The sequence below is a fragment of the Felis catus genome, chromosome A1 (genome assembly GCF_018350175.1).
Source record: "Felis catus isolate Fca126 chromosome A1, F.catus_Fca126_mat1.0, whole genome shotgun sequence".
NCBI classification, from domain to species: domain Eukaryota; kingdom Metazoa; phylum Chordata; class Mammalia; order Carnivora; family Felidae; genus Felis; species Felis catus.
Genome location: NC_058368.1, coordinates 32,272,686 through 32,291,778, shown reverse-complemented (window position 1 = coordinate 32,291,778; position 19,093 = coordinate 32,272,686). Strand labels below are relative to the sequence as shown.

At 33.4% G+C, this 19,093-nt stretch overlaps 1 non-coding gene across 1 annotated transcript; it reads right to left on the bottom strand.

Moving 5' to 3' along the window:
- Positions 1 to 18,757: 18,757 nt before the first annotated feature.
- On the bottom strand, positions 18,758 to 18,863 carry LOC111556764. Its single transcript, XR_002736498.1, has one exon. It is a non-coding gene; the product is annotated as a U6 spliceosomal RNA (small nuclear RNA).
- Between the last annotated feature and the right edge of the window lie 230 nt (positions 18,864 to 19,093).

Genomic DNA, 19,093 nt, shown 5'->3' with positions numbered 1-19,093 from the left:
TTATTTGATTTACATTTGTTATTTTATTGATATATTTACACTTTATTATATCATTTTATGCTCTATTTTTGTCAAAAATTTTAATTATTGTCATTAAATTAATTTTAATTGCCATGTATTATTTCTGCCTTTATAAATATTTTTTCTTAATTTAATTTAAAATTCACTTTTTTAGAATCTTTTGGAAATTTTATATTACATTTTATTAAGCCACATCCTCCTCATCCCTTCCCCCCTCCCCATAGAGGTTAGATGGGGTATTTACAGTGAATAATTATGTAATATTTGTAAGGTTATGTATTTTTATATATTTTTTGAATTTATGTTTGAAATGCCTGATCCACACAAAGGAGGCATTTTTGAACGTACAGAAAGAACAGTTTGCCTGTGATGCTACCCAGTTCCATCTTTTTACTCAAGTCTTCCATTTGGCAAAAGTTGGCCCTCAATAGCTCTGTGACACAGACATGAATCTTACCTCTTTCACCCCCAGCACTCCTGACAGATGACTCTTCAGTACGAAGTATTATTGCTCTTGCTCTCGGGGATTTAGAAAATGTATCTCTTAACATATGAATTAATGTTACATGAAATATAAAAATATCTCTGGAAATAAAACCAAAAACGAAAATGCTTCATCATCCTGTTGGTTTTATGAAGATTCTAACACCTCCTCATCCTCAAAAGAAGGTACACATTCCCTCTCCATCCCACCTGTGCCTCCGGGGTCAACCCAAAATGAAGCTGTTTTTGTAATTGCATTTAGCAATACTATATTTTATTATTATATAATTTGCATTTCTCTCATCTCCTGTTTAAAATATATAATATACGTTTTGGTAAGTTAGTATCAAGTGAAAGTTGCACCAGAGTGAAAGAGTCAAAGGGGAATAGAGGAAATGAGACCAGAACTGATTCCAAACTCACCTCTGCTGAAACAAAGGAAGGGAGAGATTTGAAGAGCTGGGGCAGGGGTAGTAGACCATTTGTTTGCTAACTGGCTTTACTCAGAGGAAAAATAAACTTTCTCTTACATTCATGACAGGGGTAGTTTTACAACTTAGAGCAAAGCACCCACTGAATTTAGGTTCCTACCCTCCTACACACACTGAGAGATACAGCATTATCTTCTTTGATGGTTATGTTTCAGAGGGAGGGCTCCCAGGTCATTGAGAAAGCATGCTGGGGTTATAAGACTGGCAAGAAGCTTTTTAAAAGATGTGCATATCTTTCAAAGTGGCAGAGAAAGAATTTACATTGGCATTAGTCTAAAGTAAGTACTCTAAGGAAAAGAAAGACAGGACACAGATGAAGAACCGTACCTAAAGTCTTTCAAGCTGAGGGAAATGGTAGGATTACCTTGACCATTAGTCAGAAACTGACGAGAGCAATAAAATCAAAGTTGGTTGTGTAAAGTCTCAACACCAACTGTCAGAAATAATCAAGAACATCCTAGCGTATCTTTCAGTAAATCATGTGATCTTTCCAATTCAACAATACTCAAGGGCACACAGATGAAACTAGGTTTGTTTATTAGTTTTTCAGGAGCTATTGATATGACACCATGCAGGAAAGTATTACCTTCTTATCTACAATAAAATATACAATGACTATGGCTGAAGTACATTTCCTGACACTATACATATATTAAGATGTGGTATGAAATTCAGCTGTACTTGCATAAGTGCATTTGGGTTCCCAATAATAAACTCCCATCTACAATTAATTTTCACAAGAATGGCTTAAGCATTGATATGTAGGTGCTAAAATGATTATAGTGCTTACATTTATTTAATGTATATAATAGTTATATTCCAGATTGAAGAAAGGCAGAAAGAAAGCAAAGGAACAGAACAGCAGATGGGGAAGGGACAAAGGAAGAGAAGACGGAAGTCTAAAGGAACTTTCTACTCATTACATTAAACTTCCTGTTGTTAGAACTATAACTCTGACCACTTACAAACAATCACATATTTTGCAATACTTACAAAAACAACACTACCTAGTGGACTTTCTTCTTCCTTATTTCCACCTCCAAATGAACAGTCACCCAAGGTATGATTAAATTTATCTTAGATGAAAAAGACCTCCAATAAAGACAAATTAATGCTATTTATGTACACGCCTACAAGCTCAAGCAGAGCTATTCTCATATAGAATGACCCAAGACAATATTTTAAAAGTAAAAATACTTCAAGATTATGAATAATCTGTGCTTGAAAAGTAAAACTTCTATTGAATATTTTTAGCTCCAAAACTATACTAAGAACCCACTATATTATTTCTTATAACAACTTGTTTTCTTATAACAAGTGCTACAGTTAAATGCACTGCTATACTAAAGAAATTCTATAAGAGTTTATTGTAAGTTTTCTGAAAAATTTTTACAAAAATAAATATATTTGTTTCAAATCCCTCTGACTCATAATCTGAAGATTATATTTAATTTGATCAAAGAGAAAAGGAATTAAAACAAAATAAGAAAATATAGACATTCTAATAAGAATTATGTATTTGTTTTTTAATACCATGAGAATATCAAATCCCATGTGAGAAATTCACTTCCATTACTTAATCTATTTTTTCTAAAAAACCGTATACGTTACTGACTTTTAAAATATCTCTAGTACCATATGTATAAAACTAATACTTAGTTTTTAAAGTATTCCAACTATATATAATAATCTGACCAATTAGTAAATTTAAGCATTTAGAAACCCCACTCCATGGTGACAATCATGGTAATCAATATGAATATTTAGTGTATTTTTTCAGATGCTTTCATGTGCATTAATGTATGATCACTAAAAGAGAATGAAAGAAAACATGGTTTTTAATAAGTGTACTTAGAAAATATAATGTTACAAAATTAGACTTTTATTTTAATAGTATATCATAGATAGTTTTTCAGATAAATTAATGCAGATTTAAGTGGCTTTTAATAGTTGAAGAATATTTTATAATATATATTTTTCAGAATTAATTAAACTATCCGATGATGAACAAATATGGTGTTTATAATTTTAGCATTATAAGCATTTATTTTGTAGCTATATTGAATCCCTCTGAGGCAAGTTTATTTCTGAAACAAACTTTTAGAAATGTGATTGTTGAATTAAAGGGATACTATTTCAAATGTATGTTTTCTAGTTACTCTCATTTGCTTTACAAACATTTATTGAGTGCCTAACATAAGGCTGGTACTGTTTGGGGCACTTAAAGTCTGTCAGTGGACAGAGAAAGATATATGCCCTTGAAGAGCAAATTTACAAGCAGGTAAATTAAATTTGGTATATTTTATGAAAAGAGGACCCAATTGTATTTGTATGTATTTATTATCCAAATATGTTGGTATCATTTATTGGACATTTTATCATTCCTATTACAATCTGTTAAAAAACTCATACATTTATTAAGTAAGTGACTGTTTCTAAGTTCTCTACTCTTTTTCATTGATCTCTCTATCTAGCCTTGGACCAGTATTATATTAAATATTATAATTTATAAAAGATTTTGACATCTGGTGGAGCTAATCCTATGTTAATGCTGTTAAAATAACTTCCACATTCAGAATCTGTTTAAATATCATCACTTCCCCATGTATCTGTTAGGCTGTTCCCTACATTTGACTTATAACAGTGCTTCAGTTACTTTTTATCTCATATTTCAGTTTTAGTTCTTCCATAGTACTCATCAAATTATCTTTTCTAAATGTTGATTTACTTATTTAAAATCACATTTCCTGCAGTGGAATATAAGCTCCCTAAGAACTGAGATCCTGATTGAACACAGGCACTGCTGTCTACCTGTCCATACCTCACTAAGAAAGATGCCTCGCACTTAGGAGATAATAATAATTGTTGAAAGCATAGGTAAAGAGATGACTTAAATGCTTTTAAAATATAGTCTAAAACTTCTGATTCACATTTTATCTTCTGTATGTGTGGATGCTTTAACAACTCAATTTCTCAAAGTGTAATCAACTATAGACCTCACTTCTATTACTGAGAATAACAAAAATTTTATAGTTTTGGGGTTTTTTTCTTAAAATACTTCAATCACTAAAGTAAGGGAATTGTCATGGGTGTTAGCACATCTGATTCTCAGCATCACAACAATCTTTTCAAGGATGTGGTTTATTCTCTATTATGAAATAATCTGTAGGCTAAAAAGGCACATAAACCACATATGTACCATTTAATAGATAAGGCATTTACTATACTCAAATCTAGCAGACGAACATTGTGTATATATACAGAAGCCTCTTAAATGTCCCTCAATAATCACTCTATTTTCTCTCTAGAGGCAAGGACTATTTTTGACTTTTGTTTTACTCATGCTTTGTTTTTCCATTCTATTACATGTGTATACATTCCTAAATAATACAGTTTTATTTTTCCTGTCCTTTGAGTTTTTGATGACTGGAATTGTAGCGTAAGTATTCTCTTAAATTTGCTTCTTTCACTCATTAGTTTGTGAGATCAAATCACATTGTTGTATATGATCCTATTTCTGTGCTTAGTGTTTTTCTGTACTAACCCTTTACAGAATATATCTCAAGTTATTAGTTTATTTTGTAGTTTATACTTGATGAGCATCTAGTTTGTTTCCAGTCTGGGATTTCTCATGCAAGGTTTGTGTAATTATTATTGTGCATGGATTCCGGTGTTCTTGTACATGAGTTTCTAAGTGCTGGAAGATATTTCAACTTTTCTAGGTAAGGACAACTTGTTTTCCACATCATTTGTGGCATTTACACTCCTAAAAATGTATGAATTTTACCTGTGTTCCACATGATCTCTAGTATTTAATATTATCCAGTTTTCATGTATCTGCCATACTGATGTGAATCTAAGAAAATCTCTTCATGGTTGAAATTTCCATTGTATGTTTAATAATACGAAGTACCTTTTAACATATTGTCTATTTATATTTTCCATTTTGAAGTATAAAAATATTTTACTGATATCTTTCTTGGTTTGTTTGTTTTATTCTTATTAATTTGTAGAAATTCTTAATATACTCTTGATACTTGTCTTTTTTTGATCTTAAGAATTGAAAATATTTTTCTCTCATTTTTTCAATGTTAATTTTGGTAAACAAAAATTCTTAATTTTAAGGCAGTCAAAAGTGTTAACTTTCTTAGTGTTTATAATTTCAGTATTCTGTTTTAACATAATTTTTACTGTGATAGTATGCTTTTCTCTCTTCTAAAATATTGATAGATTTCCTTTTGTATATAGGTGTTTATTCCTTTTTGAATTGGATTTCACATATGGTGAAGTAGAATTCCCACTTTGTAAAATTTCTTTACTACCCAAATATCCTAGCAGGGTTTATTGCAAAGTCTGTCCTTTGCCTTCTAATCTGCAAACTGCCTCATTCAAAATTTGTCTCTAGAAATGCATAGATCTGTTTGTAGGCTCTTCACTTTGTCCCATCAGTCCTTCTCTAGCCTGATACCAGCATCTGATTTTCTTAAACACCAGTTTTCTAGGTCTTGATACCTGGTGGAGAAAAATCTTTCAAATGCATTCATTTTCCCTCTAAGAACATATTGCCTATTATTAGTCTTTACCAGTTCCAAATATATTTAGAATTAGCTAGTTATGTCCTGTTAAAAAAAATATCATGAGTATTTTAGAATATATTTGAACATATGGACTTAATTTAGGGAAGTAATGTCACCTTTATATTATTGACTCTTTTCTTTTAATCTGTAAACATGATATAGCTCTCATTTTGATACTTCATATTTTATCAATAGCATTTAAAAATTCTACTTGCTAATTTTTGCTCCTTGCAGATAAAAATATAACAATTTTTTTACAATGTATTTGTATCTTCCAGCTACTTCCTTGTCTCATTAATTCTGGTAAAACTTTTCTAGCTAATTGTTGGATTTTTTGTTGGGTATAAATTACATTATTTGTGAATACAGTTTTAAATGTTTACAATTTATTTTATATTGTTTATCCTCACTGGCTGAGATAATTAGTACAAGAAAAATGAAAATGAAAATTGAAAAGAAATGATAATCACTGATGTTTTTCCAGTTCCTGATTCAAAGAAATTTCACTGTTTTATAATACATATTATTTACTGTAGGTTGATGTGTGAAAAATCATTCATTTTCAAGCAGATTTCGTCAACAGTGCTTCATTTTTTTCAAACACTCCTTAAAATAAACTGTCTTTGTTAATGCTAAAATCCACATTGTTGGAGGTCATTCTCTGCTAACTTGTTTCCTTATGTGGTGGGTTTTCTTTGACGATTTTCTACATATCGTCCTGAAATTTCTTCTCCAGGGAGGAATTCTGGTCTTTTCATATCAAATTTGTGGAGAACCACAAGTATGTAGCTTAATGCTGTATCTTCAATTGATCATATCAATGTCATTGTAGAAACTGACCTATACTGTATTCTTCCCTCATTTTCTATTAAATATCTGAACATTCAGAGATTTGCTGTACATACCTTACTTTGTGAAATGAAAAAAAGTAAATATTAGTTTTACTAATTATTCAATGAACCAGAAATCAGTATTTCTTTTACTCACCATAGTTTGTGTCAGAATATTTTTGTTAACAATCAAACTCATTTATTCACATTTTGTAATCTCTATATGGACACTTTTTAAAACATGGATTTAAATAATTATGATTTTTTGACATCTCTAATTCAAGTTTAATATTGTAGGAATTTTTCTTATTCTGTTTCTATTTCTTTTCATGCACATTAAAAACCTTCATCTGATAACACATAAAGACATTTACTTGCTTTATCCTACAATACGTAATTTCAAAATATAATAACACTATTAAAACTAACATTAAGTACAGTGTGTAGTGAAGTTTAAGATTACTTGTAGATCTTTTGTCCTCAGCATATACCCTACTAAGGGTATATAGTCAACGTAATTTAAAATATTTATTCAAAGTATTCAAAAGCAACCTGGAATAATCATTATTCCTGAAAGTTATGTTGTATATTTGATAGGTACTTTAATCTGTTTCTGTTCGATTTTAGGTTTGCTTTTTTAAACAATTTTTAAATTTTAATTAACATACAGTGCAATATTTGTTTCTGGAATAGAATTCAGTGATTTATCACTTACATACAACACCCCGTGCCATCACAAGTGCCCTCTTTATAATTAAGTATACTAAAATTAAGTATATAATACATGATATAATATGCTTAAATTATTTTTATGTTCATCAATATGGTTTAATATGTTTGATTACAAGTTTTATGTAATGTGCTTAGATAAGATCAGTATAATCAATAATAGCATTGCCTACCATGCCCAAATGTAATTTTAAATGGCTTCCCTTTGTAATCATAAAATTTTGTAATGCAAATATCCTTGTATCTTAAGATTTTGAAATTTGTATCAGGAAGCCATGATTGCAAATATCATTGTATGTGATCTACTTTTGCTTCCCTTCCAGTCAGAGAAAACTGAATTTCTTAGCCCTGTTACATTGAGGCAAGGATCTGCACCTAGTTTGGCCCAAGGGCATTGATCAAAGTGATGTGTGTAGGTTCAGGGCCACTTCAAACAACCCTGTATGCAAGACCTTCCAGCTGCCTCTTATTTGATTTACTACAGTGAAATTGGTGGAGGGCTTGAAGTGAAGATGGTACTACTAAAAAGATCAGTCGACACCTAGATGGATAAAAAGAGCCACTTATAAGAATTTTTGGTGCAAACATGAGCAGGTGGCCCAAAGCATAATTACCTTCTATACTCTGAAATTATAAACATTTTAGAAAGTACTGGAAAGACCAGAAATCCATTAATAAAAATAGTGAAAGTAGTTAACAACTTATAAAATGAATGATGTAGTGTGGTATACAATTTTGGGTATAACCAATTAGAAAGGGCCAAAGCAACTATGAATCAAAAAAAAAAAAAAAAAGTGAAGTTCACTCAAAATACTCAGGCTTCCTGCTAGTGTTGAAGATTTAGGTCTCTGAATCTCTCCTAGTGAAATGGACTGGTTTGGGAACTGTCACCTGCTATGAGCAGCTCCAACCCTTTGCACAGATGGGGAGACTTTCTCTAACTGAAGGAACATGTCACCACTGGATGAATCAGCTGGAAGTGCATGGTAGCCTGGTTAGGGAGAAAGAAACTTCTGCCCTATTTCACCTCTTCATTGTTCACAGTTGCCATTTATCTTGCTGACAGGAATAAATGATTGATAGTTGTTGAATTGTCTTGTATCTTCTTATGGCTATTTTTTTCACAGCATGAACCCATGTTCTTGTTTAAACCCTGATGTAAAAATTCCTTAGAATAAAACATTTATACCTGTAAAATATCCTCCATTTGAAAATGTAAGTAAATGTGTACATTTGGTTTATAATTTAACATTCCACTAATGTGATTATTGAATCAACCAACCACTATACTGGAAATTCTGGAAGTCAAACAAAATCCTGGAATTTTGAAAGACAGATTACTTATATAGTGTCTTTTGTAAATGAGGGAAAAGGCAAAAAATATTAACATCTTCTTTTTGAAAAAGATAAATATGAGAAAACACAATGATACATTGAGAATTTGGGATAATACCCCAGTACTCCTCCCCCTCTGTTTTTGCATTTATATACATTCAACACCATAAACTAATCAATTGCACAGCACATATGTGTCTTTCTCAGTAAGCCAGCTAACTGAGAAAGATATTAATGCATTTAAGTTTTGATAATCATTCTATAATTAAAGTTCCAATGTATGTTCAAATAAGCGTGTCTCAACTTTATTTTAACCTATGATCCATTTTGGTAAACATCAAATTCTTATGTTCTCCATTAATGTCATTTGAGTTTCAAAATAAATTAGATATTGTCACCAAGAGCATGTCAAATCAATGATAATATTAGGAAAAAAAATTATAATTTGAAAGATAAGATCATTTTGTGCTTAAGGTCTGCTTATTTGTCACGGGGTTCACTGTCCTAAGAAGGTTCACTGTCCTAAGTTTAAACACAATGCAGGTCATTTTCAATGTCAAGTTTGTTTTACTCTTTAGTTTCCAGGCTAAATTCATATTGTAAAATTTGTTTGACTTTTTACTTCTAGACTGATTGGCAAAAGATATTAGTCCTTGAGAATTAAGTAGAATAAGTTTCACTGTTACTGTTTTGTCCTTGCAAGTCCCTACCCTTGCTCATAATAAAGTCAAACTATCCAGAAATGCTTCCTTTCTTTGTTTCCAGAAAATATCAGCACTGTGTCATATCTGATAATGTCTTATACTGGTATACCATCTCTGTGCTGATATACTAATGGTGTACCACTATCGGAAACAAATCAAAGAGAAAATTTTATTTAATTACAGAACAGAAGGGGTGTTAAGATAAAATATATTCAGAAGGTATATTTAGGGAAAAAAAGTAGTGTGTCTAGAAATAATATATTTTCGGGGCACCTGAGTGGCCCAATTGGTTAAGCGACCAATTCTTGATTTCAGCTCAGGTCATGATCTCATGGGTAGTGTGTTTACAACCCTCATGGGGCTCTGCACTGACAGCACAAGCTTGCTTGGGATCCTCTCTCTCTCCCTCTCTCTCTGTCCCTCCCCTGATCATACTCTCTCTCAAAATAAATGAGCAGAGATATAGTAGAATTGGGGCTCTCTCTGATGCAAGTTTGAGAGCAAACCTAGTCAGCTTTCTCAGATTTCTTAAATAAAAACCAAGGCGTTTGTGGTAAGATATGGCGGGGTGGGGAAAGGCAGAGGAGAAGAAAAAGAGGAATAAACTGTAGTGATTTGGATTCAAAGACATGAAAGTGTTTTGTGCTTTTGCCTTTCTTGCCTTCCAAATGCCCTGAGGATGTATGGATCAGAAATTAAATCAAAATAATGCTCTGTACTGAGACTAAAGAGGTCTATTCCAGATACCTTCATATCTCTTACTTTCGTTTCACTTTGTCCAGTGACAAATCTCTCAGTATTAAAATTTTTATGGTATCTGTTTATCTTATGTTTATTAGGATAGAGTTTGCCTTTTCATTAAAAATATGTATTTTTTCTTCTATGTCTTTTCCTAGTGATGTCTGATCAATACCTCCTATTGTCCAGATATAATATTATTGAATTCTTTTATTTATTCTTTGTAGTTACCCTTCAGAGTTGCCATTGCTCGATTTAAAAAAAAATTAAGTTTATTTATTTTGAGAGGGAGAGAGAGCACAAGCAGGAGAGGGGCAGAGAAAGAGGGAAAGAGAGAATCCCAAGCAGGTTCCACACATCAGCACAGAGCCCATTGCAGTGCTGGAATCCAGGAGATGGGAAATCATGACCTGAGCCAAAACCAAGAGTCAGCTGCTTCATCTATGGAACCACTCAAGCATTCCTGATTTTTTTTTAAATTGAAGTTATATATTGGGCTTATCTTGCTGTTACTGTTATTTAAATAAGTTGGATTTTGCTATTTCACTTACTAGCACAAGATGCCATTGACAGAAGGAATCATTCCATGACAAGAATGTTTACCGGTTTAATCAAGGGCTTCCTACAGACATGGATTGCTTCATGAAACTATGGCTTCCCTGTGTAGCTACACCTCCTCTACTGTCAAAACTTAACTTATTTCAGGAACACTCCTGATTCAGTACTGAATTACCTATTCACTCATTGGCCATTTCTACCTATGGCTTCCAAAATGACTACTCCATTACTAAGATCTACCTCAATGTCCCATCCTACCACCGTTGGTCCCTTACAAAACCTTGATTTTCCATCTCTACCGGCCATGATGTCCTGTTAAGTCACAGCTCTGCTCAGTGCTATTCACGCTCAGGATGGGGTTCTCTCTTCTTGGTATGGACATTTGCTTGATACTGACTTCAAGTACTAATAAACCTAGATCTTTTTGTTTGTCTCTACCCCTTTATACCTTTGTGGCTTATTATCCACAAGTCTTGCTACTATCAGTTACTTTGACTGCAATTTCAAGTAATTTGGAGTTTTTAAATGTCCAAGTACCCTAATTTTGCTGAAGATGTGGATTGAGTTTTATCTTTTATTTTCCTCTTTTTCTACATTTTCCTGGAGAAAAGTGGAATACTCTAATATACGTCAGCACCTTATTCCTACTTCTCCTGCTTATATGTGAAATATCATCATTTTTTAAGCATTTCTCCAAATGTTTATTTAAATGGATATTGGGAATGATAGGGAAAATCAAACCTAAATATACAGGGAGTAAGATTGATATACTCAGGTTGAAAAATTGGTTCAAAATCAGTAAAAAAAAAAAAGTGATTTTTATTATGCTCACCAAGATCTAGAATTTTTTAAGAAAATTAATATCACTTTATTTAGTTTCCTAGGTTTATAATGTTTTAGAAAGTGCACAGATTTAAGATACTATTGAATGCTGATATCCCGAGTCATATTTATGGAACAAGAAACTTAAAACCAAGAATTTCTCCTGCAACAATTTGTCTGGGATAAAGAAAAAGAACAGAATAAATGGAAATACATATATCCTAAGCAAAATGATAAATCTCTTTTTAGACTGAAGCTACTATTTATTTACCAAATTAGTTTGAAGTACCCATGGGAATACAATGTCTAACAGCAATACTTACGTAACAGGTATATATTGATGTAAAAACTGTAACATAGCTAAAATGTCAATCGATCAATCAATGACAAAGGTTTTAGTAATTCTTTGGTATATTGCTGTTATTTTGCTAAACAAGATAAATTAGCAAAATAACCAGAGTGGAAATTAATTTACAGTAACTACACACCGTCTTAAGTACTGTGTTGTGTTGCTTAAATGTCACTTAGTGTGAACTTTATTGTACTGGATAATTTAATTTCTTAAATGAACTTTCCTTCAAACACTATCTTATTACTTTGTTATTTCCCCAAGTACCCAACATGAGAAAGGAAATCTATTCCTTAAATTTATAAGTACAGAATTAAAACATATTTAATGAGTTGATAAACACATCCAACATGGATCTCTTTTATAATTAAACCTCAATAAAGGTTTATAATTGCCTTTGATGTTAGGATCTTCAATTTTCTTTTACCCAGTTTAAATGCACATTATATCCTTTTTAAAAATAACTTAAGCTGTGCTTCTGAAAATACATTTTTTTAATCTAAATTTCATTTTGAAATGAAAGGCAAAAAAGAAGACATGTCTATTTAGATACATATGCTCTATTTGGTACTTTTTAAAAATTATTATTTTCATACTGATCTTGACCAATTTACACAAGAATGGCAACATACACATTTATGTCTGAATGGTGATCTCATTTCTATTTCCACTAGCAAAAACAATTGTAACTAAACCGAACATCTCACAAGAGTTAAGGATAGATGTCACCAAGATGCCCACATAGGAGGCTCCTGAATTTCCCTCCTACCACAGAGACACCAAATATGTAGCTACATATGAATCTGTTTCCACTGACAGAAATCCAAAAATTAGTTGAATGACTTGTACACATTGGGCAACTGAGAAAGTATCATCAAGGGCTTTGAAATGCGATTTCAAGCCCATCAAGGGCTTTGAAATGCGAGATGCACTCTCACCAGAAACCCCAACCTCTGCACAGTGCCTTACAACTGGGAGGGAACCCTCTCAACTTGTGGGTTCTCCCTAAGGAAGGAAGATATTGCATCAAGCTAGCACCTTGTCTTTTAAGGTTAACACCCGAGGGACAGGTCAAAATCTGAAGGTCAGGGGAACTTGTGTGCATGAGTCCCACAAAACAGGAGCAGACAAAGCACTTGTTAAGTAGGTGTGTGAGCACTCCTTGATACCATTGCCCCAGGCTCAGTGCAGAGCAAACAGATAAAACTTCCCATTTTCCAGCTTTTCCCCTGAAGGGATTTGACAACATTCTTTGTAGCTGTCACCTAACTTCCTGCCTCCTAATAACAATCTAGGGAATGACTGGGATCCTCTTCAGAGCACTAACAAGCCGGGGAGCCTTTACCCCACCCTCTCCCTCCTGCTCACTCTGACAATAAAACCAAGTTACTGGCTCTCCTTTCAAGGAGCCTGTTCACACATTTTAACACCCCAACATCTATGGCTGGCACCTGAAGGACAGGTCCTCAAAGCACCTAGCCAACAGAGTTTGCATTCATGAGCCCCACAGCACTGTAGCAAACAAAGAAGCTATTTTTTAAACAGGCAGGTGAACACTCTTCATGCCTATACACCTGGACTCGGTGTGAGCAACAGGCACAAAAGACCATTCCCTAGTTTCTCACTTAAAGTGGTTTGGCTGCATACTTTGCCAGCTGCTGCCTGAGGGTCAGGCTTCTCAACACCCTGCATCTTTCTGAGAGCCTGAAAGAGCTGGTGGGCATCTCCCCACATTCTACTGCAGGTTGGCTCCAACAATACAAACTAGTGTTTAGTCTAGGCCCTCTGTTTGTTTTTTTTTCTAAGGCTACCCCCTAGAAAGAAACTTCTCCACACATCTTGTACCCCAAGGTTTTTGGCTGTCACTCAAGGGGCAGGGCCCTCAAATCAACTTGCTCTGATAGCCAACGGGGCTTGGTATCCACAAGTACCACAGGACCGTGTTACACAAAAATACAGTTTTAAAATGAGTACAAAGCACTTCTTAAAACTGTCCCTCATGCTGAGTACAGAGACAGCAGGCAGAAACACCTGGAAGGGATCTGACTACATATTTTTCAAGCTGTGGCCTGAGCTTCCGGCTTCTAATCAGCCTGCATGTGAGAATTGACTGGGATTCTTCTGGGAGCCTCATAGAGCTTGTGGCATCAACCCCAGCTGTCTTTCTTCAGTTGTCTCCAAAAGTAAACCAGCTCTTCAGCTTCTCTCTGGAAGGAGCTTGTCCATACATCCATTACCCACTTGTTATGGCCACCACTTGACAGACTGGTTCCAAATTACCTAGCTCTGGGAGGTGAAAAGACTAGGCATTCTACAGTCCCCCAGGATCACATGAAAACAGAGAGGTGGTTCTAGTGGATGCAAAAACACTCCTAGCAACCATTCCCTCTGGCTCAGTACAGAGTGACTGAGCAAAAACACCCAACCCTAGTTTCTCCCTCATAGGGGTAGACTGTACATCCAATATCCTGACTTCCCAGCGACTGCCTGAAGGCTGGACCTCCAACTAGCCTGCACTGGGGAGATGAAGGGGCAGGCAGATAGCAGTCCTCCAGGACCCAAAAAGGAGTATGGATATTTCCCATGCTTTTGAATAGGATAAAATTCTATGAGCATGATAGCAACTTAGGTTTGTTTTGTTTTTTTCTATCACAGTCAGTGGAAAATATTGTAACTCACATTTGGCACTTGATTCCATGGTTTGCATCAATAATGGGTATAAATCGTGCTTCATTTTCATTGCTGTAACTATATTTCTCTCTTTCACTCAAAAAAGCATTATGTGAAGTCAAATGAGTAAGACTGACTTCATGTCAGGGAAAAATTATAAATACATTTTTATAAACTTTGCTATTTTAACTTATTTTAGTAAGAGATTTGATATGGCATGAGTCATAATTGATTGAGATATATTAGTGGGTCATACCCCCACTATTCAGTTACCTTAATATCAGTACTGTGCATTAAAGCTGATACAGTAGATGATCGAATTTTTGAGCGTTAAGGTACGAGGGACTTTTTCCCTTTTTCCTTTCACTCAGCACAAGGATAGAGATTTAAAATCCAGAGAAATGTCTTTCCAGGATTAAGCAGTGAATGTGTCCAAGCTGAAGTTATTATAATAATTATTAATATCAATATTATTTTATAATACTAGTATTACTAAACATTAATATTTATTGTATATTGCTATATAGTATATGCACTGTTTTAAGGGTTTCATAAACAATTAGGTATTTTTTTAATCAGATAATTTAATCATTTCAATAACCTGAAAGGTTATATAATTTGCCCAAGGTTAGAAACTGGAAGAACCAGGATTCCATGCTGACAGGCTCACTCAATAACTCATGGTTTTCACCACTAAATGCTATTAAATAATGTGCATGAAACACGTGTTACATGTTGTGGGCCATTTTGAATACACAAAGTCATTTAAGGTAGACCATAAAATTTAAGTCATTGACATTTTACAATAATTGTTAAACACTTTGTCATTTGATCCTTACAGCAGTCCTATAAAACAAATTCTATGATGAGTCTTAAGTTTACAGAGAAGGAAATCAAAAGATATAAATGGTAAATGACTTCGCCAGAGTATTAGAACTTGCCCAAGATTCAAAAGCTAGTAAGCCACAAATGTGGCATTGAATTTTGGTCTTGGACTCTAAAACAGAAGTGTTTTTTGTTTGTTTTTTTAATATAGCTTTAGGAATCATTTTTATTCCTGTACAGTGGGATTGTGGAAGGGTGTGTGTGTGTGGAAGGGTATCTATGTTTCTGTCACATACAGTCAATCTTCTGGTATAACACAAAGATCTTTGGATCTTTGTCAATTAGAGCACGGAGTGTTCCTCAGAAAGCAGGGAGTTTAGTAGATGATTCCTAGGGCCTATCCAGCTCAAACACTGATTTATTCTATGGTTTCTCACACTGAATCTGGGTAGGGTGTTGATTGTTTTTTCAAGCATACAGCATAATGATTTGGTATTTGTAGATATTGCCAAATGAGCTCCGCAATAAGTCTAGGTAACAACTAGGTAACTAGTTGTTATGTACCTAGGTTATCTTATGTTATGTTATGATACCTAGGTACCATACACAGTTACATTTTTTTCTTGTGATAAGTTGTTTAGTTAGTTTGTTTGTTTATTTATTTATTTATTTATTTATTTATTGAGAGAGACGATGGTAGCTCAAGTGGAGGAGGGGCAGAGAGAGAGGGGACAGAGGATCCAAAGCCTGCTCTGTGCTGATAGCCGAGAGCCACATACAGGGTACTAACTCAGGAACTGTGAGATCATGACTTGATCCAAGGTCAGACGCTTAACCAACTGAACTACCCTGGCGTCCCTTTTGTGATAAGTTTTAAGATCTTTTAGCCACTTTTAAAGATGCAATACAGTGTTATTAACTATACTCATCATGCTATATACGTTATATCCCCATGACATTTATTTTATAATGAGAAATTTGTAAAAAACAAAAAACACATATTCTTACGCATTATTATCATGATATATAGCCAAGAGAGTTTTTATGGCACAGCGACACCTTTTAGGTTACTAACAATGTAAAACAACAGTATGGTTGTTGTTATAAGGAATCATGAGACTAAGACTGTGTGTGAGGTAAGCAATACATAGAGTATTTCAAACAAATATTCATGAACTGATAGACAATGCAGATTATTATCTGTATTTTAATGGTGTATTCACTGACGTAAGGCAGAGCACTAAGGTAAGGGGAAACTGCAAGCTTTGTTAGAGCCAGTGAACAAATACAGAAGATATTACTATGCAACACTGGACTGCAGCTGGTTGCTTTGCTTTCCTTTAAAAGGTTTACGAGTTTCTTTCAAAGACGGAATGTTATTCCTAATCAAACGTGTCTTCAAATATCACTCTCACGGTATGGTTTATCCTAAATAAAGGTTTGTCTCTCAGTGTATCTCCTCTAGTATTGTATGAAATATATTTTAAAAATAGATCGCAATTAATTTACAGTGGTCCAACATATGTAGATTTCTCACAGCATTTTTATCAATTTTATCGTTCACAATATACTATTATTACTATTATACTATTATTATTATATTATTAACTATCATCATATGAAAAGAATGATAACTTTTCCTAAAATAATGTGCAGAAAAAATTACTCCTAGTCTGTATCTCATTTACAGCGGTGTTTGTGTGTGTGTTGCATAAAGCATATATATACTTTTAAAAATTATATATCACATGTTATAAATAGATACATATTTTTTAAAAAGAACTAAAGTTAAGAATTAAGAGATGTACTTTATTTCTTCTAGAGAGTTGTGGTTCAACATTTCTTTCTCTCTTATGTTCCCTTCAAATAGGAAAAGTGTTTAAACTTTAAGGAAAAAGAAGTTTCTAGTTGCACAATGGCTTCATTCTATTTAAAGACAGTTATTTTCACCCAGAGCTTTCATGCCACTTACACACTATCTCATCAGCTAGTCAATAAAGAATTATGTACAGAGCTATAATTCCTTTAAAAAAAAAACTTTTGCATTTTTTTTCTAAATTGAGCTATGACTCATACTTTTGTAATATAGACCTCGGTTTATCAAACTCATATCCATATGTCTGATATTTTTCCATACAGGTTCTTTTAACATTTCTTCTGTTTTGCATTCATACTGGATTGACAGTATAAAACTCATGGACACTTGGATAAGTCATACCTGCAGTGACTTTTTTTATAATTTTTGTTAACATTTATTTATATTTGAGAGAAAGACAGTGTGTGAGCAGGGAGGGACACAGAGACAGAGACAGGTTCTGAAGAAGGTTCCAGCCTCTGAGCTGTCAGCACAGAGCCGGATGCGGGGCTTGAACTCATGAGCTGTGTGATCATGACCTGAGCCAAAGTTGGATGCTTAACCGACTGAGCCACCCAGGAGCCCCTGCAGTGATTTTTTAAAAACATTCTTCGTACGGAATGAAAAATAGCTTTCATTTCATATGTTTGCTTAAATGAGATAAGAAAAACTAATAATCTTATAAAATACTTCTTGTAGTGGCTGTACTGATTCTAATTTGCAGAAGTTCTGTGAAGTAAAATAGTTATTATTTATGAATTGCCCATCCCTTATGGAACTGAAAGATTGGACCAATCTACTCACTAGCATTTTTACTTATCATGGTTTTGAACAAATGTACACTTTTTAAGCTCCATCTCAATAAGTTCCAAAAAAACCCAAAACAAAACAAACAAACAAACAAACAAAAAAACCAAACATCAAAAAAAAAACAAAAGAGGATAAAGGAAAAAACAATGAAGATAAAAGAAGAAAGCAATGAAATAGAAAATAAAATGCAGTTGAGAACAATGACAATGCTAAAAGGTTAATCAAATTGATGAATGCTTATAAAATCTGATGAAAAACAGAAAGAACCGAAATGATCATCACTGAAGGTTCTAGACATAAAAATAACAAAAGTATTTACAATTTTTGGCAGTGACTTTGGCTATATAGACAAATTCCTGTAGAACTCAAAAAAGAATAGAAAATCTGAATTGTTATATACCTTATAAAAATAGATCTATAATTTAAAAAAAGGAAAAAACCTTATGTGCAGATGGTTTCCCACATACGTGTTCTATATTTTTAAGAAAGAAATAACATCAATGTTGCAAAATTTTTCCAGATTTTAGCAAAGAAATAATTAATTTTATGTTGCCAACATGACCTTAATATCAAAAGTTGACAAGCACTTTGCAAAAGTCAGAACATATCTGATGAATATCTCTCATGCACATGGATGCAGAATCTTTAACAAAATATTGGCCAGTCAAATTCAATAATATGTAACAAGAATAACATATGATACAGAACAGCTTATCCCACAAGTAAAAGAGTAACTCATCATTTTAACTGTTATACAATTTGCAACATTCATAGGACAATAAAGAAAAGTCATATGATCAATAAGAGAGAAAAACTTCACAAATAAGCCAACACCTATTATTGATGGGGGGGGGGGGACCTCACCATAGAAGGGGACTTCTTTTATCTGATAATCTGAATGGGAAAAAAAACAAAAAACATATGTAATATTTAAGTATTGATAGCTTTCTCTCTGAGACCAAAGATAGTCAATATCAACACTTCTATTGTATCATCCTGTCCAGGGGCCATGCTAATCTTCTCTGTATCTTTCCAATGTTAGCAAATGTGCTGCCTAAGCCAGCACCACTTCTGTTGTATATCAGAGAGCCTAGAAAATGCAATACAGACAGAAAATGAGAAATAAAGATGAAAGACAAAGATGAAAAATACATACAAAACAATTTATCTTCATTTTCTAGGAGTATTTGTTTAGCATTTAAGGGCTTACATAGACATGTACCTGCACACTTCTCCAAAATCATTACTTAGGGGCAATTCCATAATGGTGATTTCATCATGAAATTCACAGGTATT